The following is a 26,029-nucleotide window of genomic DNA, read 5'->3' as shown; positions in this document are numbered from 1 at the left end:
ATGATTTTCAATATATAGTGCTGCTTATATTACCAACATGAAAAACTTTGATGTTTAACACTGTGTTCTAACTTTGGGCATCACAACAGCATTAATCCACACTTTTGTTCATGTCTGATATAAAATGAACTCTTACTCATTAGGGGAATGGACAGAAATTGTACATTAGTATTTTTTACCCACTGAAGAATCTTAGCATTTGCTAATAACAAATATGATTTTTCTGAAAAGTACTGTGCTTCATCAGTTTCCCTTTGGGCAGGAGCTCCAGTGTTTTTCTTTTTTTTGAAAAAAAACCCAAAACCAAAAAAACCCTGCTTTTTCTAAGGTTACATGAACGCTTTCTAATTTTCATGCATTTTCAGTTCCCAGTGACTCTGATGGTGTTCTTTATCTAACTGGGAAATTTAGGTTTAAGATTGTATTTGAAAGCAAAATAGATATATCCTGCAGTTACTTTCTTGAATTTTGCTACCATTAAAACAATACAAAATTCAGTCTTCTGTATAAGTGTAGCACTTCAAAGGAAAATGTTGTCACTTATTAGGGAAGCTTGCAGTTTGATCTAACTATTGAAATTCTGCTTTTCTATTTTAAGCTACTTTATACTGCAAGAAATCAAGCTCATGAGATTAAAAGGCTATTTTGAAGAAGGACAGGGAGAAGGATTTGTGGTTATTTTGTAAAATACAAAAGTGGGTGCTAATTGATGTACCTTTTCATGGTCACTGTAACCTTAACATTTTGGTCAACTTTAGGAACAGGCAGACTTCATGGGACTTGAAACCATAAAGTAATATAAGTTGTTACTCTCTTTCTTCCCTGTAAAAATTTAGAGTATTTTGAAAATCCATGTTTTTCAAGGTTGTCTTTGAAGTAGTTGAGGTGTTTTAGGTTTAGGTTTCTTTTTCAGTGCATTCCATACAGCCACAAGCAAAGCTGACAGTGGATACAATGCAGTCCAGAAACCTCTGAGAAAGAAACAGGAACAGTGTGAAACCTGGTATTTAAAAATCAGGGTTGCTGCAGCAACCTTAATTCAGGCCCCTTGAAGTTGTGCATTATGCTACCAGCTTTAATGACGTTTCCACCTACATTTTTTTCTACTCAAAGGTTTGTCTGCTGTTATACTAACATTTATGAACCTTACATTGTTTGACATTGCATTTTTAGCTTCTCTCTTACATCACGCTTTACTCATGGTGTTGATTAAGCTAGAATAATAGAATCATAGAATGGTAGGGACTGGAAGGGACCTTTAGAGATCATCTAGTCCAACCCCCCTGCAGAAGCAGGTCAACCTAGATCAAGTCCCACAGGAACATGTCCAGGTGAGTCTTGAAGACCTCCAAGGAAGGAGACTCCACAACCTCCCTGGGCAGCCTGTGCCACTACTCCCTCACCCTCATAGTAAAAATTTTTTTCTAATGTTTATGTGGAACTTTTTGTGTTCCAGCTTCATCCCATTACCCCTTGTCCTGTCGCTAGATACCATAAAAAAATAAGATGTCCCAACATCCTGACATGCACCATTTAGATGTTTCTAAATATTAATGAGATCCTACCTCAGTCTTCTCTAGTGTCGTGGTTTAGGCCCATCAGGGAACAAAGACCACGATTAGCCTCAAGTACCGAAGAGGCTGAGAATTGCTCAAGGGCAGGGAGGGCTTAATTGCCGCTTAAGGTTCAGGACAAAACAGACCAGGCTACTCGGTTTGGGGAAGAAAAACCAGAAAATAATTTAATGCAACATCAACTAAAACATACCCACAAAAACCCAAAACATAACCAAAACGAAACAACACAGAAACAACACAGAGTAATACATCAATGAAGAGTCCAACCAGCCTTTTTAAGAACACCTTCCCGCCACACCTCCCCTCTTCCCGGGCTCAGAGCCCTGATCCCGGGGTTTTTACCTTGCCCCCCCCGAACGGTTCGGGGGGCAGGCAGTGGGGGTTTCAGTTAGTCTGTTCCCGATAGCTTCTGCCGTTTGTCCCTCCTCAGGACGGGTGAACTCCACACCAGTCCTCCCTGCGAGTCCGTGGGGTAACTCACACGCATGGCAGCCCTGCACGGGCTGCTCCGACGTGCACCCATTCCAAAGGCTGCAGCTCCTCTCTGCCTCTCGTGTGGGGCTGCTCTGTGGCACACAGGCTCTCCAGCACGGCCTGTGCCATGGCCGTCTCCCCACACAGTCCCTCGCCCGTCCGGGCTCTCTCACATGGAGCTGCTGGTGGCTCTCAGTCCTGCCACGGATCTCCACAGGCTTCAGGGGCACAGCTGCATTCTCGCCACGGCTTGCAGAAGGGTCTCCAGTCTACTGCTCCTCCTTCCTTCCTCCTCTGGCTGAAGGGTCCGCGTGGTCGCCTCCATCTTGTATCCCTCTTACACCTCCTGACCCGCATTCCAAATTCCCGTCCCCTAAATAGTGATCGCAGAGGCACCAGATTGGCCCAGCCGGGCCGGAGGTGGGTGTGAGCCCAGGAGCCGGGGGAGGGTCCGCAAACTCTTTACCGGGTCTTCACTGCAACCCGCTCCCCCTGTTACTAAGCCAAAAGCTGCTCCTTGCTAAACCAGGACATCTAGACTAAACAGCCCCAGTTCCCGCAGCCTTTCATTGTATGAAAGATGTTCTAGTCCCCTGATCATCTTGGTGGCCCTGCACTGGACTCTCTCCAGATGTTCTCTATCACTCTTGAGCTGGGGAGCCTAGAACTGGACATGGGACTTCAGACAAAGTCTCATCTGCATACATAATTTCGTGGGATTTTTAAGAAGGATGTCACCCCTTAAGATGAAGAAGTAATCTTCTTGGGCTCTTCTGATGATGTTTCATACGGCATATTAGCAGAGATAAGGAATCCTGACACTTTTGTCATCTGTTTGAGCTAAAGGAAGAGCTGGCAATTTCCTAAACCACTAAATAGCAAAACCAGAGATGTTTAAAGTAGCCTGGGCTACTGGCCTCTCTTCCTCAGTGACATCCAGTGCTCTCACTTTTCCTCTCCTTTTCTGGTCTGGGAGACTGAATATAAGTGTGTAGATGCTCCAAGAAGAATCACAGTTCCAGGCCTATAATGCTGGATTCGTTTCAGTCATTCTGCCAGTGAACACAGCTTTTGTTCTCACAGCAGTTATTCATCTTCTTTTCAGCTGGATTGCAATTGCATTCATCCATTTCCCAGTTCCTTCTCAGTGGTCTCTGAGACATGTTCTCTTAAGCCTCCCTTATGAGGACCTAAGTACTCACACTTTTGAGGAGCTGCTGAACTTCTCAGAGGACTCAGACGATGTGGTAGATGACAAAATATTTTGCTAATGAAAATAATATGTTGGAGGAGAAAATAAATTAATATTTAAACAAAGCCCTCGAGACATCCCAAGACACTGTTCTTAAAGAAAGTCTGGCATTTGAAAAGACTTAGAGGAACAATAAGAACATATTTTTAAAATCAAAGTCTCATGGAAAAAGACTTTTGGGGTTGAAAGGATGGAATATAGATTTCAACTCCACTAGCTGTAATTAAAAATTAAAATTTCTGCTGGGATCATACCAGAAAAAAAATCCAGGAATCCTCGTGGAAGTCATTATTCAACCTCTTGGTGCACCACTGAAAGAAGGAAGAAAGCTCCCATATCACAAGTTGCTTCATGTGCACTAACTCCTTTACTCACCACAAGCTTCACTGACTACTGATCATTAGGGTAGTTTCTTCAGGGGAGATAACCAGTATCTATAGGGAACCTCAAGGCTCAACTTGATTCCTACTTTATAATTTTGCTTAACAGAGACTTAATGTTGGCTTGGGAGTGGGTCTGGCAGGGCAGGCAAACAGACTGGGCTGTCGCACAAAGAGGAGCTGTGCCTAGCCCAGTGCCTGCGCAATACCACTGCAAGTGCATCTGATGGCTGCAGCACTGTATAACTGGGCTACTCTGATTTTCCCACACATGCACAGAGGTAATGAGTGCTGCCTTCACTTCCCAAAGCAGTGCTCCAGCATGGCAGGGTCCTGCACTCATATCAGCCCGTTCTCAGTCCCCACTGGAGACAGACACACCTGTCCCACTACAGCAACTCACAGCACAGGAGCCTCATAGTGCATAAGGAGAGACTGCGTCAAACTGCCTGCAGAGATCCTCTAGCACGTATAAGCAGGTGCCTGCTTATAATTGGTAAGGTTATAGCTCTTCCAGTGTTGAAACTGTGTAGGTAAGGGATGTGCTATGAAAAGGGTGTCCCCTTTGGCCATTATTAGTCTCTTTAGCCTTCTCTTTTTTGAAAATGCATAGACAGCTGTTGTCTCAGGAAAAGATAGAGACCAAGAGTAAAAGATATCCAGTGAAAAGGGTTTTCTTCTCTTCTCTTTCTTGCTGTGAAAGTGTTCATTGTTCCACCTCCACATTTCATTGCTGGCTGTGGAGAAAGGAGCAAATTACTGAGTACAGGCAGAGAAGAATGGTATTGAACTGAAATGAACAGGGGTTTTCATCATGACAAGAACTGGCCAGATAAGAAATCAGTTGATTTGTGTCAGATGGCTGGTGTTGTATTTAAATATTCCAATAGTGACCATGCTACTTCGATGCCTTTTGGATCTGTTTGCACTTTGATTTCATCTGGAATTAGAGCTTTCAAACCAATTTAGTAAGCCCCTGTAGGGAACAGTTATTTGTCAGCTGTGATTACATTTAATTTGTGTAAATCAGAAATTTGCCATTTTCATCTCTTGCTGAGCTCTATTGAGAATTTCTGGGTGTCTGAATTACCTTTTGATTATCTGGATTTCAAGTTATATTGTGCTACCATATTCTTGATATGAAGTTTAATACCAATTACTTTTGATACAGGAAAAGATACAAGACCAGATGATGTAAAACATTTTCCCTTCTGCATTATATACAGAATAATTTCATTTTCCTTTCTTCACAAAAATAGCAGTGAAAAATATGGCTGAACAGATGAAGGTGAATTGGTGGTGTTTCTTTTAGTAGTTTTGACAGTACTTTCTAGATGGGAATTTTTAAGAGTAGAACGATATTGTTCTAATTTTAGTACTATAGTTATGCTGAAATAAATTCCCATGTGAGCAGTCTTAGCCAAGAAGGAGAATGTTCATGCAAGGATTTATACTGATATAGTTCTACTGAGATAATGATACCAACGTTGTTTGACCCATAAATTTCTCCTTGTAGAAAAAATGCGTAGCACAAATACCTAGCTGACCCAAACCCAATATACAGCAAGACTTGGAGTTATCTGCAAGGTGTGGGAGAGTAGCTCAACAACTCACCCTTTTGTTACCCTATCTATCAGTTTCTCTACTGAGCTTTAACCATTGAAGCTTATCATCATAATCTGGGAATGTTCTTCATCAGTGAAATAGTATAGATACTTCATGATATGTTGTCCAATGTAGTACATTTTTTCCTCATAGTATATGGAATTCAGTGATCAAAAACTAACAGGCATCTGTAGCTACTTTTAACCTGAGGGGAGAAATGGAATTTTTCGGATGTCTGTAGATCAAGGACATTAACAATGACACAGGCAACACGTATTTGATGTAAATTGGTTGAAAATCTGTAGGCAGTGCTGCTGTAGGCTGGAGAGATACAGTTACAGTATGTGCAAATAGTGTGGTGCCTGGTTTATGTGCAAAGTCATGATTCATTTAAAGTCAGTTTGTAGGCCTGCATTTACATTTGACCTCCTTTTCTATTTCACAAAAAACAATTTTGAAATAGAATTTGGTCTTCATGAACTCATAGTAAATACTTTCAGTTTATTTCAGTGTTGCATAGCCAGATCTTAACAGCAAAACAAGGAAAGATCAATATTGATTGTACCTGGGAACTTTTGTGTGTGTTGAATTTACTTAGCAGTAACTCAAGCAGCATTGATATAAAAAGATCTGCATATAGGCAGCATATTCCCTTAGTTTAACATAAGTGCCAGTTGCTCTATTGCTGTTTTTTGTGATTGCATCACGAAATCTGAACAATGAGCAGCATAGAATTTACATCCAATGTGCATAATTTCCTGGAACACTGCTGCTAAATGACACACAGCACCTGCAAACAAATGTTTGGTTACCTATGTGAGCATGATGAAATGAAGGAAAGAAGCTTGGGTCTGGAGGACTGACATATGGGTGACAATCAAAAAGGCAGCAGAACAAAGAGGCAAACCTCAAGAATTACTGAAGAAGGAAAAATTGCTGTAATCCAGAAACTAGAAGGGCATTGAAGAAGGTGATCTAGTAGATAAATTAACTATGAAGCACGCTTTCTACAAAGTTGCTCTTCTTGCTCTTTGGTGTCTGGCTGCCTAACCTGAAGTTCTGTGAGCATCAGGCCTTGAAAACTCTCATGGATGAGGAACAGCTGTCCCTAAGAACCTATGACTCAGGAACTCCAACAATAACTGAGAGAAAAAAGGAGGCATTGTAAGGCAAAGTAACAGGTTTCTATCATCTATATTAGTAATATATCATGTATGAACACTTTAGGCAGCTGATACTGTTCCAGGACATACAAGCAAAGACTATGGAGTGGTCAGTCTGGGTGGAAGGCATGCTTTTCTGAGCTGAGGACGATGAGCAGCATAATGGGGATAATGTTTACCCTGCAGAGCAAACGTCCTTTGGGATCTACCTCGCAGGTTCTGACCCTATGATCACCTAGATCAATGAAGCTCTTGGACAGCACTGTGATTTCATTCTGTCCTCTGTTCTTGGGTTTCCTTTAAGTGGAAATGAGACATGGGATGCTGTGGACTGTAGTTCATCTTGCAATGGCAGTGCTATGTAGCTGGATGTTTACCTATGCCCCTGCAAAGGATCGAGGTCCCCACAATATAGCACATGCAAACCCTGCTCGCCACTGTCATATCTAGGCCTAGCTCATAGATTATAGGCAAAGAGTACTGAGCAGCTAAGAAGTATCTCTCTTGCTAAATAGGAATAATTTTTTGGGTGGTTTTCTTTGTTGTTATTTTGTTTTGTTTTATTTTGTTGTATTGTATATTGACATTTTTTCCCTTATGAACTTTCTTTATTCCATGAAAACAGAGAGAGTGGAGCCAATGGGAGAGTGGAAAACCAAAATGACTCAAGGTGAAGATATGTAGTGTAGTGCTTCAAATGAAATAGCAGATCGGAGGTGTGTGCAGAAAGTCTTCACACACCTGGACACTGGGAACCATTCAGCAAGCTTAGAGTCAGACAAGAGATTTCCTGCTGCTCTGCAAACGTTCATTACAGGGGTTGGTTCTGCCGAGCAGTGAATTTTGGTGAGGATTTCCCTTTGACAGGCATGAACAACTCAGTCTCCTGCAAAGAATGTGCCTTGAAGTATCATAACCCTTCAGCTGGTGATTCCTTCTGTAGTGAAAACAGTGGCCTGTTGAAGCTGAGTTGCTCTGATTAGTTTGGAGCATCAGCTTGTGCTTTATGAACTTCTCAAGCCTCTGTGTTTCTCAAGAGACCTTCAAGAGGCAACAGGGAACCTTGAATCCAGAGATTAATATTTCCGAACTGAGACGTCTTGTATCCTACAGTTCAAGCCCTCACTGTTTGCACAGTGTGTAACCCGTTGCAGTTTAAGAGAGGCAGAGATAGTGCCTATTCAAATGCCCATTAAACCAAATGATCCTGCCCAGAGAGAGCTCTTCTTCCATTCTTTTAAGAAAATACCTTTTTACAAATCATCTAAGTAGGTATTCCATCTTTGAGCCAATGGGCCAAAAAGCTTAAATAGGCCACAAACCAAAGGCAGGCATATCACCTTCTTGTCAGTAAATGTATTTCATGCTGCAGTACTCACAATAAGGCACACAGCAGCGGCAGCACAAGCATTGGCCCAGGTGAACATGGACCCTGGCTAGTGATGTCACACTCCCTGAGTTAGGAGAAGTGACCCAATATGTAAGTCAAAGCCTTTTTTTTTGCCAAATGAATGTTGAGATATCTATGTGAGAAATTCCTGATACTGTATCCTCAGCAAGTCTCCCTTAGGAGAGGTGGCATCTCCTGGTGCACTCAGACTGCCTGCAAAAATTGATGTGTTTTTTTGCAATGCCTTCTCTATTGCTCCAGACAATATTGTAGCCCACACATCACGACTGTGCTTCGAGGTTGTCATGGGTTTATGTGGAGCCATTTCTGGTAGCATGGAAGGGGCTGTAAAGATGGCTTCTGTAAGAAGTTGCTCAAAACCTTCCCCACCTCGGAGTCAGACCCACTTCTGGGGCTGAGCCAATTGGATGCCTCCACAATTGCATTTTAAGAAGAAGATAGAAGAGGAGGGTTCTTCCTGTTCATCTTTCGTTTCCAGCTGGTGGTAGAAGGAGTTGGAGGAGAGAGAAGTGACTACACAGACCCCAATGTCAGTGGGGGAAGAGAGGAGCAGATGTACTGGAGCAGAGACTTCTCTGCATTCCATGGAGAGATGGCAGTTGCTGTATCCCTGCACTCTGTGGAGAGGAGTGATGAAGCTGAGATTTGTTGGTGGCTTGTGGAGGATCCCACACCAGGAATGGTGACTGTGCCTGGAGGAGACCATGAATTTGTGTGAGGGCAGCATTGCAGCAGAAGGTGCCCAGAATGCTACTGGCTGCAGAGTCATCCCACACTGGAGGAGTCTTTGAGCAGAAGCTGCAGCCCGTGGGAAGGACTCACCCTGGAGAAGTTTGTTAAGGAATGTATCCTGTGGAAGTGACTCTGTGTTGGGGCAGGGGAAGAATGTGAGGAGTCGTTCTCCTCTGAGAAGTGGCAGAGACCATCTGTGAGGGACTGACCACATTCCCCATTCCCTGTCCCCATGCACTGCTGAGTGAGGAGGAGGTAGAGGTATCAGGAGCAAGGACCTGAACCCAGGAAGGAGGGAGAAGTGGAGGAAGAAGATCTTAGGGTGCTGATTGTATTTTTCTTGTCATCCTGCTCTGTATTTGCTTTCCGTGTCTTCTGTTTCTAGTAGGTGGTAGAATAAACTTTTTACTTTCCTCCCAAAGTCAAGTGGTCAAATCTATTTTGCCTGGAACTATAATTGGCAGTGAGCCCTCCCTGCCCTTGTCATGATCCACAAGGTCCTTGGTTATCTTTTATCCTCCCATCTCACTGGACCCTCTGCCATCCTAAGGAAAGTGAGCATAGGCTGCGTGGTGCTTTGTTGCTGTCTGGGCAGGAACCATGACAGAGGCTGATACTGCACATCAAGAATCACTGTTTACCAAAAGCACACTTTTCAGTTACCCTGCAGCTACTTTAGTGACTGTTAGACAGTTACTGATATAAACAAGTATTTGGCAGCTGTGGTAGCTGGAAGAAAACAGGAAGACATAGAAGAAGATAGGAAAAAACACTATAGTGTCCGTGCATCCAAACAGTCATTAGCAATCTTTAGGACTGTTGAGGGCAAGGCAATGGCAATATCTGTAATTCAAGGGATGTGTCCACCTTCATCACAATGACTTTACTTGTCAGACTGTCAACACTGTATTGGTTACTACCAATGGAGGAAAGGAGCGTCATGAGCTTCCAGATGCTCTAGGTACTTGCAGGAGATCTCTGTGTTTCTGAAGTGCATGGATCTCCCTCTTCTGCAGCCACAGAGAGGTCTCTTCTCCCTGAAAATGACTCTTTATTTCTCCCAGAACAACATACTAAATGAAGCTATTCTGTGTTGCCGTCACTGAAGCAGCTACCCAGGCTTCTTCTCTTTCTCTGGCCTTGTGCATGTTCTTTTTCCTGGGCAGCTGCAGATGAGTCAGAGGAACCTGTGACTGTGGCCACTAAAGCCACGGTCACAGCTGTTGACTAGCACAGTGGCTTGTGGCCAGCTTGCAGCAGTAAGCATCATGTCAAATGTACAGCTGCTGTGTGTGTAGGGCATCTGCCTGCCTGAAGTGCAAATTGCCTTTATGATGGTTGTGGCTGTTCACTGGCTATTGTCTGTTCAAAAGAGCCAGATCAAGAGACATCAGGAGAACTTCTCTGCATTTTTCTTGTGTGATCCCAAGGTGGGGCACAGCAATCTTTTTAGTTGCTTCATGGCCCATATCCCACTGCTAGAAAAGTGCCATCATGAATGGAGGTCTGCATTGTTACAAGCAAGTGAAGCCATCCAGGAAACTTTCCTTGTCTGAAGCATTAAGACACTGTGAAATGAAGGCTCTTAGGATTTCACTACTGTGTGCCTCCTCAGGTGGTGTGCTTGAGGTAGATCATCTTGACGTGACCTGAAGAAAACAGACAAGTTTTAAATCTTTTTCTGCATTTGTTTGGCTTGGCTTGATATCACTGAAATAAACGACTTGCACAAGTGAGTTATATTTATTCATTGCAATTACTCTAGAATGCTTTTTTAGAGGAGTGTTGACTTGTTTGATGTGATCCCAAAGCTAGGGTAATTCTGGCCATGCCAGTAGAATTTAGTTTCTCTTTAGCAAATGAAGTTTTATAGGTATTCGGCAGCCTGAGAGTACTTTTGCCTTTTTGTACCAAGGTTCCAGCTATAAGCTGGATGTGAAGTCCAACAACATTTTTTCATTACCACAATATATAGGAAAAAAACTACCTAGAATTAGGTACCAGTCCCAGAGTAATTATGATAAATAAAAGTTGTATTGTCTTATCAGTTCTGTTCCAAGTTATGGCCTAAGTACAGAATGGCAAGATTTGTGTATTTCCTTAATATGCTACAGACTGGAGTTATGACCATGTCAGGATATCGAGGCTGAGCCGCCAGGTACGCTGAGCACTGTTGCAACAGGCAGAGTTGCTGCTGGCCCAGGAGACTGCAAATTTCCTTAATATTAATTCAGAAAGCCTGTCAGCAAATGGATGGAAAATGCAAGACATTTATCTCACTGCTTCATTATTGGCCCCAAATATCACAGTTCTTTTTCCTCAGCAGCTCTGTGAGGAAAACAATAATTTGTGTGAAAATAAAACCAGGTTGCCACTCTGAACACTGGTAGAGCCAATGCTGAGATGAGAATAACAGCTTGGAGCAAACTCCTCTTCATGATTTTCCCATTCATTGTCTAGCTTTCTTTGTAATGAAACCCCAAAATTTAGTAAAGAGAAGTTATGTTTACTGAGTTTGTCTATTGTGAGGTAGTGTGACTTTTTGACTTACAGCTGCTGCTTTGTTATTTGCTGTACATGATATAAGGCCACAATTTCAAAGGACACTACATGTGTGTGTGCATGTATGTGTATTCAAACTGTCCTGTGTGTGTGGTGAGAGCAGGCCAAGCACATTGTCATCATTATCAAAATAAAAATCAATACAAATAGCACAATCTGCAATAATCTATTTTACATGTGCATGGGGTGTGCATGAAGATTGTGTTGGTGCAGCTCAGCAGCCCTGGCTTTAAAGCTGTGTTCTGCAATGTCTTGACACAAAGCTTTCTGTAAGCTATGTTGTGTGCTGATGCCTTGTTATTTAATTTTTCAAAATATAAAGACACTATGTACCTTCCCTATGTATCTCTCTGGGTAAGAAGGATCCGATATAAAAATTAGGATCCTGCAGTAATGAGTGGCTCCATTAGAGGACTGGAGAAACATGCAGTATCTGGTTAATATTCAACGTCAGCTCTATTTCTGAAAACCCTTGTTCATTTAATGAAATATTGTCACCATTCACAGCCTTTTACTTGAACTGACCACATAAGAAGGCAAAACGCATGGATAATTTTCTTTCTCCAAGGCTACTATAATGTGTCTCTGTTCTCTCAGGGTCATCTGATTGGCTTGAACTCTTTTAAAAATATCCCAAGTATCAGCAATTAAAGGTAGAGCCTAAACTAACACATCAGCACTGTCTGAATCCATGCTAGTGCTGAACTCTCCTTACAGCTGACAGTGCAGTTCTCTGGTGAACCCTAGCAGTTGTCGCAGTCCCCTGGGGAAATTGTTGTTAAAAGTTAAGTGTTGCTTAATACTTAAAACTGTGATTACAAGCAATTTTGCACAAGTGTCTTTTAAGTGGCAGCAGAGCACCCCTCTTTCTTCCATTCAGAATTGATTAGAAAACTCCCTCCCACACTTCTTTGCTTTTAAACTAGAACATGATGTGTTTTTCTCTTGAATAAAATTTATTTTAAGTAGCTGTGCACAACAGCTTTAGGCATGGGCTGAATTAGAAGATATCTATACTTACATTCAGAATACGCTGGAGTTCACTCAGGGATGTACACTACACATACTTTGGTATATCTGAAAGAAAGAAAATACAAAAGTGTTTATCATATGTCTAGACTGGAATTTATCAAAGCCTAATAAAAATAAAATGCACAAGACTACATTTCTGTTGGAAAATGTTCAATAAATGTGTGTAAAGAGAAACATTCTGAAGAAATCAAGCGTATTTTGCTGTTTGGAATTTTTTTTTTTTTTTAAAGAAGCAAACAGGAAAATCTTTGAACCATGTGAAGATTTCCCAATCAATTTTTAAGCTGAAAATCTTCTGGAGTACTGACAACTGGCATGCTGTAAAGTGGGATATTTATTGCAGGATCTGCAAGTCCAGTATGAAGAATAGGTAGAAAATACATTATACAGAAAAGCCGTATCAAGGAGCTACCTGTGTAGTTATAACCAACACACACGATTACCCATGATGAATGTAGCATTCTAAGAATGCAGAGGAATTGCCCATTTTCCGTTATAGGAAAGTGTGAACAGCAAGAGGAAACCTCAAATTCTGACTTGTGGTATTTTCTATATAGATTCAGTTTAGAGTTTTGTAAACAGACTGCTTGAGGTGTAGCAACATTCAGGAAAGCCTATTGTTCCTCAGTAACTGTTCAGTCATGCCTGCACTAGCAGGAATGTGTCCCTGTACTTTTGTGTAATTCTGCCCTTCCTTTTAGTAGCAGCACACCATCCACCCAAGAAATCATGCTATTCTGTGTAGAGCTGTTTTGAAAGTTTTTGAGTATTCTAAAACCAATCACCTTTAGAAACCTACTTCTTTGCTGTGGCAATCAAGAGGAACAATGTTGCAGAAGTGGAAACAGGTGGAAAGACACTTAAACATATAGAGAAGTTGCCAAGGAGGTAATGTGATGAAATTAGGGAAAAGTTACAAATGAAAGGTTTTCTAGTTTGAGAAACTAGTAGTGCTGTGGAAAATCACCACCACTTCAGACCCGATACAGAGCTGTTAGCATTGAGCATTGACAAGGAATTGGTGCAAGTCTGCAACTTTTACAAAAGGGCTTGAAAGCAGTGCTTTCAACGAGTAGGTCAGGAAGTTAATACTGATGTGGCAGTAGAAGGATAGATGAGCTAAAGATTATTTCTGTCTTTAATTCCTATGATTCATATTCCATCAGTCAGAATGCAGAGTAAGGAGAGAAAACTTGGTGCCAGCCAAACTGGTGCAGTTTTAACAGATGGAATTGGTTTTTGTAGTTGGTTCATGTCTGCCGAGAACTACTTGCATAAAGTCCCAAACCCACCATACAAGGTCACATTTCAACTTTCAGGGCCTTGCTGATACTAGAAGAAAAACCGATCCACCTTTTCAAGAACTTTGCTCTCCGTACTAAAATGTGATGCTGAACGTTGTAAGCAAAATGGTTGTACCAGCACTGTAGTGTTGAGTCCTTGCACTCAAAAATTTCAAGACCTCTGAGCAGTTGTGCAACTGTAACATACTTTGGCTTCTTTGAATGTTCATTCTAGTTTTAAACTTCTGGCACTCACAATTTTAGTATTTTTTTTCTTCTTTGGCATCAACAAAGGATAAACTCTTCTGGAAATAGCAAAGATGCCCATAATAAATACATAAACCAGAATCTGAATATCCATCATAAAATCTGGGTATAAAATTCATGTGCTTGCATGCACAAAAATGATACTTGAAGGCCAATCTATAACCCATGTACATAATCTGGAAATGCAGAAGAGCTGTAGAGCATGGACTGCTGGCGACCTGTTCAGTCCGTGTATTTTAGTCTGTGCTGATGGTAAGGAACAATATTATTCTGGATCATTGTAGGTGATCCAGGGATGAGGAAGAGATAATTAATCACAGGATGGGATGAGAGTTTGTAAGAGGGCTCAGAGTTAGCTGGCATTTGTACATCTGGCACCTGCACTTCAAAGAAGAGAAACCATTTTCATCCCATAGGAATCTGCATAATACCTCATGGAGCTGGGAGTCTAACCACGGCTCCCTAACAATCTGATAGACTTTTCAGGGTCAGCTAGGGTCCTGTTGTAGTAGTCACTGTGTGTGACACAGCATGGTTCATGTCTGCCTGTGTGGTTAAATCCTAGCATCAACAGCTTGCTTCTCAATCTTTTAACATGAGGTGACAGACAGGTGGTGTTACATCTTTTGAGACAAAAGAAGACATGGATAAGTGTGTCATACTAATTTATTGTATCATATGAGGTGCATCTCATTCATGTTCAGAAATTCTTGTGTGTTAATAATCAGAAAATGTGCATGTTCAAGCAATGTTGACTTTCTCAGGAGTTCCAAGGTTCCTGTGTTGCAAAATAATCTTGCAGGGACTGGGTATTTAAATGGACAAAAGCAGGCAAGGAAGTAAGCAAAGCCATCTAGGTCACTAAGGTGGAGATCACTCCTGTCCTACCCTTCCATCAAGCTACCAGCTTTTCAAGTTTTGAAATAAATTTGTTTACCAACTCTTTTGTAATCCCCAATGTCTATGGGTTATCTCTTTTTACCATCTCACAGTATACACATATGTCAAAATTTTCTAATTTTTCACATATACTGATTCCAGACTGAACTGGTCTGGATGTTAGGCATACCTTCCAGGCATTAAAAATTATAATCTCATCAATAAATTCATCTTGGGAAAGGAGATAATAGGAAATAATCACATGAGGAAACTTTACTGCACAGGTGACAAAACAACTTACTAAATCACTAGCTAAGATATTTGTGACTGTTACTTCTTTTGTTGCAAGGAAGTGGATTTTTTTCCTTCTCCCTCTACCCTTCTTCGTGGAAAGCTGTCCTTCTGCATCTTATAGTTCAGGATATAATTTATCGATAAGCAGTGTGGAAGGCTAAATCTTTAACCCAGCTCTCCTTGCGGAACCTGGGAGGCATATTGAGGCTGATTATTCATTAATAATTTATTTCTCCCTTTATAGCTATTTTTAATACCAACTCTGCAAACACTTGAGAATCACGGAATCATAGAATGGTAGGGGTTGGAAGGGACCTTTAGAGATCATTTAGTCCAACCCCCCTGCAGAAGCAGGTTCACCTAGATCAGGTTGCATAGGCACATGTCCAGGCTACAGATCAACTCTACAAATGAGTTGTTTTGTTGAAGTTAATGGGATAACTTGTATAAATAAATAAGACTCATGATACTGTGTATAGACTGTGCTCTACAGCATGGGTTTTGCATACGTGCAGTCTTAAGTCCTGCTCTGAACAGATTCTGGATAGAATGAAACAAAAGCCAATTTAATCTCAGTAACACTACAATTGTATCTCTTTGAGATCTGAAAACAAGTCAGAGAGGTTTTTGCATTATTTATTTTTTTAGGACCCACCTTTACTGGGTCCTAATTCAGCAGGATATGGAAAGTATCAATTTTTTTCCATCTTTTTCAGAATTATAAAATTTACAGGAAAACCTCTTTAGTCATCTCCTTTCACTTTGAAGCACTGTTTTTTTGGAATATATCCACAACAAAAACCTTGGTTCCCAGAAGTAATTTCCAACCAGTGTAAGTAGTCCTTAAGACCCTAAATATTTTGTAAATCTGCTAAAATGCAAAACTTCTATTCAAAGTAAAAGCAATCCTAGAGCCCTTTAAAACAACCTCATGAACCTTCATCAGAGATCACTGTAGACTAGTAGTTTTCCTATTTAAATAGACATAGTGAAAATGATGATCTAGACTGTAGGCTGACCATATGTGCAGGTGGTCTGAGGGCTGGGGACTCCAATGCACTGGACAGACATTTTGTGGGATGTAGCTCTGGAGTCAGGTCACCTTGTTTTTTTGCTGTGGCTTGCTTCAGACAAGGGCAAGACATCATCAGGAGGAAGGACAATGTTTTTTCTGAATCCCAATTCTGGCAACTCTCAGGGCTTGGAAACTCTCTGTAGAAGAAGTGAAAGTCCTCGGAATGGTGCCCTTGAATGAGCCCTCAGACTCTTGGTCTTCAGATATAAATTTGAGGCTCTCAAAACTTTCAAACTGCTAGTTCAGCCACAGATACCAGCATTTTAATTTTTTTTTCTTTTTCTTTTTTTCCCGACACTCTTGTAAGGCTGCCAGATAAAAGAAAGGCAACAGATTCTGGCATCCACAGCTGTAAGGATCCTTAGGATTGCTGACTTCCTTTTGTACAGAATTCCTCTAAATAAAAAGTTCCAGTTGTTTGGAAACAATATTATAGAAGTGTGGATGTCTTCCATCCTGCAGACATCCTACCAACCTGCTGCTGTGGTTCCTCACACTGTTAGTGGAAGCTGAGTAGAGAGCATTTTTTAAATTGTGAGTGTCATGGTCTGTATCTAGTTGTAGCTCCTGACTGGTAGTGGTGCTAGACAAGGAATTAGGTCTCGCCTGGCACCAGGATATGACAAGGAGGAGCAAGGTGGTGCGTCATGTGGGGCTCAGGTTTAGCTTAGTAACTGCAGAAGACAACGACACAGCCACACAATGAACAAATGCGAGTGCAGCTGCATGACATCACTTGAGCTTTGTGTGATAAATACCAGGAAGTACAAATAGAGGACCTGTTGTGGGCTCAGAAGCTGTGAAAGCCATTTGTTCTGCAAACTTTGCACAAAAAGCAGTAAGGAGAAAATCAGGACTCCTGTGGTGTAATGCTGAGCTAATACTGGCTAAATTGTGGACATGGTTTTCTAGCTCATTCTCTATTTCTTAAGATGTTGAAGCTGCTGTGACACAAGGGAACAGAAGATGATTAAAAACACCCAAATAGAATTAATTCACTGAGATGCAGTTTGAATGCCCTATGCCCTATATGACAATATTTTCCCCTTAATCCTTTAGGTTGCAGTGACTAAATTGGTACATACACTTAGCAGCAAGTACTTTCAGTCTGCCTGCAAGCAGAGGTGAGTAATCAGTATTGCAGATATGACACATTCATAACACTTTGTAAGAGTAATGTCTCCATCCATGACACATGCACACCATGTCATGTTAACCTAGTTAATAATTAGTTAAAACTTGTTTATGCCTTATCATATTCCTCCTGGAGTAGCTCATTGAATTAGCCTGTGTTGTAAATATTAACCTGTTATTTCTCTAATACACATACAATCCCTTGAAATAACAATAACAAAGTTCCAGTCTTGTGATGAATGTTAATTTGCAATTAATGTTGTTGAAGAACCAGTTCCCTGTCCAAAATTACTTTGTTTTTTCATGGTTTTATTGCTTTTGCTGTACTGAAACTCTGCAAGTTGATGTTTGGATTTGCTCAAATGAGATTTAATTACAAAATAACAGTTCACACAGGATAATGTCATTTTGGCATTTCTTCTATAAAAATCGGGCATGAATATTTTTGTTTGGAGAAAATGCCATTTTCCTTGAGTTTATATACTTAATCTGGGAGATATTCAGCAGGAGATATGGTCTGTCTGTAAAAATGACAAATTATTTTTCTTCTTCCCTTTCAGGAAGAAATGGGCACCAGGAGCAACTATTTCCTTCCAGTGATATATGTATCTATGAGAGTAAAATAAAGTCCTACCATAGAGATACAACTGTTTGTGTGAAAAGGTGGTTTTTGCATTGACCTTACTGTGCAGTGAACTCAAAAACTATTTTTACCTCAGCTGGCAATTAGGTATAGCCTTTGTCCTCTTGTTAAAATCTGAATCATGAATTTGCCTACGTGAATAAATATTTCCACTCTAGCAGTGGAACAGGATGTCTTAAGATATTCTAGTCTCAGGAAGAAGACATTTGTCTCAGGTAGCTGGAACCAAATTAATTCATATTTTAATTTGAATTAGCTTCTGTGTTCAGTCTTAAAGTGGGGCCAGACATCAGCAGACTGATTCTAGGTCACTTGTGCTGCAGCAGAAACAGACCTTGAGGTGGGATTAGAATGCTACAGGAGTTTTAAGTAGTTTGACAAAAATGTTCATTACAGCTCACCTTTATTACTGAGATATGAGGTTTGTTAATGCCATAAAATAATTTTCAGTTTGTGTCCACTTCTGGTGCTTCCCTCCTTAAAATTCATAATGAAGACATGTTAAAAGAGAGGTGATATGTGCAGAGGAATGAATCTCACTGATGAGATATTTGAATACCCAATACACTGAAGTCAACTGGGAAAAAAAAGATAAAATAATTAGATCCTACAGTTTTAGAAAATGTTCAAAAGATTTATTCTAAGAAGTTTTTGGGTTTTTATTTTATTTTATTATTTTATTTTATTTTTACATTTTTGCAGGGCAATGTCTTGCTGGGCATAGTGCTCACTTTTTCTACAATTTTATCCAAAGTATTCATTTCCACCACCAAGGACATCAATGACAGACAATAAAGTGACATGGGCAGAAAATAAAAATGAAAGAAAGAGAAAAAGCGGTGAGGGAGATAATTACCCTTCCAATTCCTGTTTTTTCTGTCCTCTTCAGTAGCTGTGAATCCGTAAGGGATAAGTAAACTAGAAACCTCAAACCAACCTGTTCCAGAGTTCTCTCCTTTTCTTACCCCTGGGTTGTTCCAAATATCTAGTGTGTAAACATGATCTGATAGGTGTGTGCAAGTTGTTTTCCAGGACCATTTTCACCTGTCACCCATATGTTTCTCAGGAGTTAAGGAACAAATCTCTTTGCTTGTCCATCTCTGTGCCAGCCCTGGGTGGAAAGGTATGGGAGAGAATGTTGTTTTTTGATGATAATAACAGGGGAGTAATTTTTACCACTTGCATCTGCCTCCAGCTCCAAAACATCTGACCAGTAGAAACCTTTATGGGGGTTTGCAGCGTTCAAATAAACAAGTTTTGTCTCAGGCACTATATATTAGTCATCTATATTGAGGGAAGCTGTTTAGGACCAGCCTACCTATTGGCCTCTCCAGTCATTGCACCCCCTTCCCCAAATTCTTGATTAGTTTCCAAGGTGTGACTAATGCATTTCTATAAATACTTTGGGCTTCACACCCCTATTCTTTTACTTTGATGATTTGTTTCATCATATTCCTGTTTACTAATGTTTCGGTCAACAAGGGTTGTTTGCTGCCTGGGGGGAATACAGAAGTAACAATGGCTTAAGTTATTCCTAATCAAGTTCCAACTCTTCCTGATGGGAGAAGAGAGATTTATTATTGTTAATTTAATCCATGTGAGACATCAGATGTTTTGGTGATAGACATCACAATAAGAGCTCAACTACATAAACAATGAATGAGATTAAAGAATGGTGGTATCAAGGCTTTAAATGAAAGACAGTACTCTTCTGACAGTGAATGCAAATCAGTCATCAGAACAGTTGCAAACACTTTTAATTGTTTCACTTAGACTTGTCTGGATCAGCATTTATCAAGAGATCTAGCAGTGTTACAACTTTATTACAGTGAGCCTCAAGCTTTATAGTATAGGAGAAATTATGTTATTTAATCAGTCCTAGCCCTGTCTTAAGTACCATTGAACCCTTCTGGTAAATTAGGCAACAGGCAGTACAGGAAAGCTACCCCAAAGAGAAAAAAAAAAAGAGAAGCTGAAAATACTGGAAAATGGCCAGCTATGTGACTGATCTACGTCCAATAGAAAGGGGAGGTTGAGATCTAGCAGGGGCAGCTAGCTGGCAGGAGGTGTATAGTGAAGTGCAAAGGAGCTCTTGAGCTCCCTCTAGTCCTTGGAGAGGTTTCTGGGGATATGTGGTGATGAATATGGCTACAAGTGTGATCTAAGGTACAGTTCAGCACCAGGGATTGTAAAGGTCACTGGGACATTTTATGTTATTAACCCACTCTGTTGTACTTGGCTGCAGCGAGAATCTTTCTCTGTCCATCATGTGCATGAATATTTGTATTATTTCTGGACTCTGCCACCTCAAAAGATGTTGAGATCTTGCTGATTCATTCACACAGGCACAATTGTTAACATGATTGCATGGAGGTCACAATATCACAGTCAAGATATTGTACTGACAATATAGGTAACCAAAAAATATGTGGAGAAGTTAATGAAATTCAACACAAAGGACTAGTGCATTTAAAGGCATCTATCCAGGACTTTTGCATCTCTGGGGAAGATCTGATGAACATGGGAGAGGACACAATCGGCTCTGGAACCTCAACTGGCAGGAAAGAGTACCATTTCCCATAGAGCTAAGATGGAATAAGACTCAGCCTTGTGCATGAGGGCTGATGTGGTAGTTTGACCCTGGCTGGATGCCAGGTGCCCACCACACCACTTTATCCCCCACCTCCTCAGCAAGCCAGGGAAAGGGAGAAAATAAGATGGGAGTCTCGTGGGTTGAGATAAAAGCAGTTTAATAAATAAGCAGCAAAGCCGCGTGCGTGGGAAGCAAAGCAAAAGCAGATGAAGCTGTTACTCTCTACTTCCCATCAGCAGCGATGTCCGGCCACCTCCCGAGAAGCAAGGCTTCGGTACACGTAGCGGTTGCTTTTGGAAGGCCAGAAATGAATCTCGCCTCCCCTTCCTGCTCCTCTCCCCCAGTTTATATTACTGAGCTGATGTCATATGGTATGGAATATCTCCTTGGTCAGCCTGGGTCAGCTGTCCTGGCCATAGTCCCTCCCAAGATTGTGCCCACCCACAGCTATTGGTGAAGGTGGGGGAAGGAATGCTGGAGGGACAGCCCTGATGCTGTGCAAGCGGTAGTCATAATATTGATATCAACAGTAAGCACAGCACTGCAGGAGCTGCTGTGGAAAATCACTACCATCCCAGACCCACTACAGCTGACAACATGGTTAGTTACACTGGAAGGTCCTAAGCCTTTGCAGTATTTCCAGACACATAAATTGGTTTTGTTCAGGAGCTGTTCTCACAGTTTTCCAAGATCTAAGCTATTTTAAAGACTGCAGTAATCCATGTAATTACCAAAAAGCACACTTTGCTCCTGCTGAGATCTAAAAAGCAATTACACCAAGAGTTTTTATCAATCCACCTCCTTTATTGCAGTTGTATCAGTTGTCACTTCCAGATACAAGCAGGTAAATTCCTTCCAAGTTTTACATTTCAAATATGACAGCCTAGTCAGCTAAATTCTTTTGTTGATGCTTTGTAGTTATCCTATAGCTAATAAGTAAAGAAAACTGGTAACAGTAAGTGAAGCTTTCTTTTAAAAACTAGTGTTCACAGAAAAGGGAACTATAATGAAATCTCTGCCGCTTCTAACCTAGTTTATACCCCAGATGCTGTTAGCAGTGTTATGTCACTTAAAAAAAAAAAAAAAGTAAACTAGATACTTTGCTTAATTAGGAACCATTTTATATTTGAAAGGATATTTTTAGGCCTGTTTACTCCTTTTGATACTCCTCTGGATTAGATGAATTTGGAGGTGATTGTTTTTGTAGTATTTTTCTCACCAAGGAAAATAATTTTGCTGCTTTTTGTGTGTTTAAACTGGCATTTAAAATCTCTTCTTTTTTTAAAAGACTTTCTCCATTAAATTGTACGTGTTTAATATCAAAGGAAATGCATATTCTGCCATGTAAAGTCCTACGGCAAAACTAGTGCATCTTGCTGAGGAAGGCCAGTACGATATTCTGGTAAACAACACATTTTTCACAGAGTTTCTATTCACAAACAGTATTTTTTAAAAACAAAGAAGAAGTAAAAAAGAAAAAAAAAAGAAAAAGAAAAAGAAAAAAAAAAAAGAAAAAGAAAGACTTAATCAGCCATGTGGCTTTTTAGATTTGTGTCAAGGATAAGATGTACCTGAAGTGGACTCAATATACTTGTCAGTTAGAATCTATATGCTTATCCAGCATATTATTTCTCTGATTAGTACATGTTTGTGTGCAGAAAATGTTTTCTTCCTGCAAGCAATTCCCAAATCCCATCAAATATGGTTATGCTGTTGGAGTAAGCTGTTGCCAAACTTATGAGAGAATCTTCAGCAGTATGAAGAGTGAGTGTCCTCCAGATAGCTGTGGACTTCCCCATGAGGCTCCCACACAATCCCCTCAGTATTTTCTGACTAAAGTTAAACATTGTAAGCTGCTCAGAAAAAAAATAGGTTAGAAATGACATGATAGGGATCACTGGATGTGCACTGTATTCTGCTCCAGAGTCCAGCTTGTCATACTTAGCACATGAATGGGGCCATTTTTGTCTAACCCGCAATAGTTGAGAAAATGTCAGGAGTAAGGGAAACAAAGACTAAAATGACTCCTATTTTTTGTTGGCAATAGGTTTCAAGAAAGTTATTCAGCTGGTGAGAAGTACTTACTGTGTTACTCTTAGTTGGGTCTGCTTTTGGAGTGTGATGGTATGATAGCAGAAGGCTCCTGAATTTCTGTCAAAGGTTTCTTAAACTGTAGTCCGCTGACCTTTTCTTGAGCTCTACTGTGTATTCCGATGAGATCACAGCCAGTAAGAATTTAAGTGAAATGAAGGGAAAAGAGATGAGTACAGTTTTTTTTTAAATTGTTTAAGGATTCCCTTTTTCAAAATGTCTTGTCTCTCCAGGTTAAACTACTTAAGGTATGATAAGCCAGAGGGAAGTCATGACTACTCAAAAACTCCCAAAGGGGAAAGCAAATTGCATAGATGTGCAAGTTAAGCAGACATGATAATAGGCCAAACAGACAAATTCAATAACAGTCAGAAATTTTCATGTATCCTGGTATAGGGTCAAGAAGCTCAGATACATGACGAGGTCTACTCAGACACATAAAAAACTTGACAGAATGTGACTCTTCAATGAGTTTCTTCTAAAGAGCATTCCTGTAGGAGAATAACAAGGAATGAGGGAATGGGGAGTTTGGATGTTACTGTGTTGCTAGCAGGGGTTCATATCAAGAATGATCCAAGTCATTGAGTACATGAAAGTCTTTTTTGTCCCAAATAAACTAAGGGCCCACAAGACACTCCTAAATCCAAGCCAGAATTCTTTAATAAACTCATCCTTGACTGACAGACACCCACACTGTTTCTGATAAAACATCAGTTAGTCACTGCTTCTTGGATCTTATTTGAGAATAAATCTGTATCAAATACAAACTGAAAGATTACAGCATGTCCCATGGAACTGTTGGTGTTGCTTAGTACTCTTTTCTGTTGTAATACTCTAAACTTAAAAGTGAGATTTTAAAGGGTAGAGTCTTGATTTCAAGGGCAGATGGTTATATTACTAACATTTTTATTTGGCTATGACTGAAAATTTTACAAATATGATTTATCCTTTATATATCATAGAATCATAGAATCATGGAATGATAGGAATTGGAGAGAGATCATCTAGTCCAAGCCCCCTGCAGAAGCAGGTTCGCCTAGATCAGGTCCCACAGGAACACATCCAGATGGGTCTCGAAGACCTCCAACGAAGGAGACTCCACACGCTCCCTGGGCAGCCTGTGCCACTGCTCACTCACCTTCACAGTAAAAAAGTATTTTCTTATGTTTAAATGGAACTTTTTATATTCCCGCGTCATCTCATTACCCTGTGTCCTATTGCTAGATACCATAGGAAAAAGTTCTTGATATCCACCATTTATACACTTGTAAATATTAATGAGTTCCCCCCTGAGTCTTCTCCAGACTAAACAGCCCCAGTTCCCGCAGCCTTTCCTCATAAGGAAGATGCTCCAGTCCCCTGATCATCTTGGTGGCCCTGTGCTTGCCTCTCTCCAGAACTTCTCTGTCTGTCATGAGCTGAGGAGCCCAGAACTGGACACAGAACTCCAGATGAGGCCTCATCACGGCAGAGTAGAGGGGGAGAAGAACCTCCCTCAACCTGCTGGCCACACTCTTCTTATCAAGGATGCCATTGGCCTTCTTGGCCACGAGGGCACATTGCTGGCTCATGTTCAGTTTATTACCAATCAGGACTCCCAGGTCTCTCTCTGCAGAGCTGCTCTCCAGCAGTTTGACCCTCAGCCTGTACTGGTGCATGGGGTTGTTCCTTCCCAGATGCAGGACTCTGCACTTGTCCTTGTTGAACCTCATGAGGTTCCTCTCTGCCCAACTCTCAAGCCAGTCGAGATCCTGCCAGTCCTCCCAGTTTGGTGTCATCAGGGAACTTGCTGGGGGCACACTCTGTCCCCTCATCCAGGTAGTTGATGAATATGTTAAACAAGACTGGCTCCAGAACTGACCCCTGTAGAACTCCACTGGCCACAGGCCTCCAACTCGACTCTGTGCCATTGATCAGCACCCTCTGGGCTCTGTCATTCAGCCAGTTCTCGATCCACCTCACTGTCCACTCATCCAAGCCACACTGTCTGAACTTTCTGATGAGAGTGTTATGGAGAATATATCCCCTGAAATGTTTTAGAGGGTTGACTATCAAGACTCAGGTGACCACATGATTGTAAAAATGTCAGGAAAGAACATGGCATGATATTGCACGGGGAATAAAGTAAGATTCTTTTCTTACAGCAGTGACAATGATGAGCTGGGTGCTTTCCAAACATACTAGAAGACTGTTTAGTGCAAGGAGCCCTTGTCTAAGAGGAAGAAAAGAAAGGAGAGATAGAATAGTAAACCTAATTTCTACTGAAAAAACCAAGATTATCCACAAGAAAAAACCAACCAAACAAACACAACCCACTCCAAAGACCCCAGCAGTTTGGAGGGGGAATGAGTCTGAAGACAGAATTGAAAGTGGAAATGATAATGGCCTGTGGAAAAATTCATGCATGGGCTGGCAGAAGTCTACCAACAAAGTTATAGAAATGACCAAGTGAAAAACTGACAGTCACAGAGAAATAGGTGATCACTTAGTGAAGCTGTGTGACATGAAAGACAATGAACGTAGAAAGATATGTTTTCAGAATCTTCTAAATGAAAAAAACTCAAACTCAAACTATACTACAATTTCAAGGAGAGATAAACTGGGCAAAGCAAAGCAAGATATGTTGGAAAGATAAATAAGAAATAAAATCTAGCATGCAGAGCCTGTATGTTTCTTCTCTGTCATTACACATTTCTACTTTCCATTCCTGTTCCCTGCCAATAAGAGCAATTGTGAGAACACAAACACTGTGAACATTCAGCAGACTTAACCAAACACAAAAAAGACACTGTTTCCAGTTTCTATAACTCCATGTTACCATACTCACTGCCATGTTGTTGTTGTGAAGGCAATAATCACTCAAATACGTAGAGGGTCTAAGTAATGCACGTGCAGAGACGTACAGGGGCAACACAGTACAACCACCAGAGTTGACTCGAAGCCACCCTTCCTTTGCTAGCTACCTCCTTATATGCTGCTTCTGCCCATGAGATCACCCAGGGCCCAACTGATTAACTTGCAGCACCTGTTTCTGAAGTAGCATGCCAGCTGCATTAACTTATCCCTACCATCTTTATTCAAGCTGGCTGGTCCAAGCTATGTCTGTGCCTACAATTCCCCCCTTTTTCTTTTTTGAACCAGCCAACCTTTAGCAACACATTTCAAAATTAAAGGTACATGAAGAAAACATAAATATTTTTACCCATGGCCATGAGTTTACAACAAAAGGTCAATAACAGCTACATCGCTGAACAATACAATACAGAAATCCATAAAGTCAAAATAAACAATCTGATATGTGTTGGTAGGAGGGACGCACACTGGCAGGAAGGGATGAGGTCTTGGTAGCTCCACTGATATTTCTTTTTCCTGATGTAGTTCTGGACTTTTCTTCAGATCCTTTAGCATGCTGATCTGTGAGCATTATCAATAAGATGGAAATATCTCTTCATCTGTTGGTCATCTTAAGTTCTTTAATCCTTTTATAGCTGAAGGAATTTACAGCAGCCTAAGTGGTGCCACAGTTGCGAGGGTTTACATTTTAATAGAGTGATGGATTGAGGGTGGATCACTTGGTTCTTT

The 26,029-nt window shown here is 40.9% G+C and overlaps 1 long non-coding RNA gene across 1 annotated transcript in view; it reads left to right on the top strand.

Moving 5' to 3' along the window:
• The window catches only part of LOC133628771 (uncharacterized), a 33,821-nt gene extending 16,083 nt beyond the window's left edge, over positions 1 to 17,738 (top strand). The window contains exons 3-4 of the long non-coding RNA XR_009820828.1: positions 17,046 to 17,110; positions 17,681 to 17,738. This is a non-coding gene — a long non-coding RNA (uncharacterized LOC133628771). The remainder of the gene's footprint in view (positions 1 to 17,045; positions 17,111 to 17,680) is intronic.
• The last annotated feature ends 8,291 nt before the right edge of the window (positions 17,739 to 26,029 follow it).

Source organism: Colius striatus, chromosome Z (assembly GCF_028858725.1).
Source record: "Colius striatus isolate bColStr4 chromosome Z, bColStr4.1.hap1, whole genome shotgun sequence".
Lineage (NCBI taxonomy): Eukaryota > Metazoa > Chordata > Aves > Coliiformes > Coliidae > Colius > Colius striatus.
This window is presented reverse-complemented; position numbering and strand designations above follow the sequence as displayed.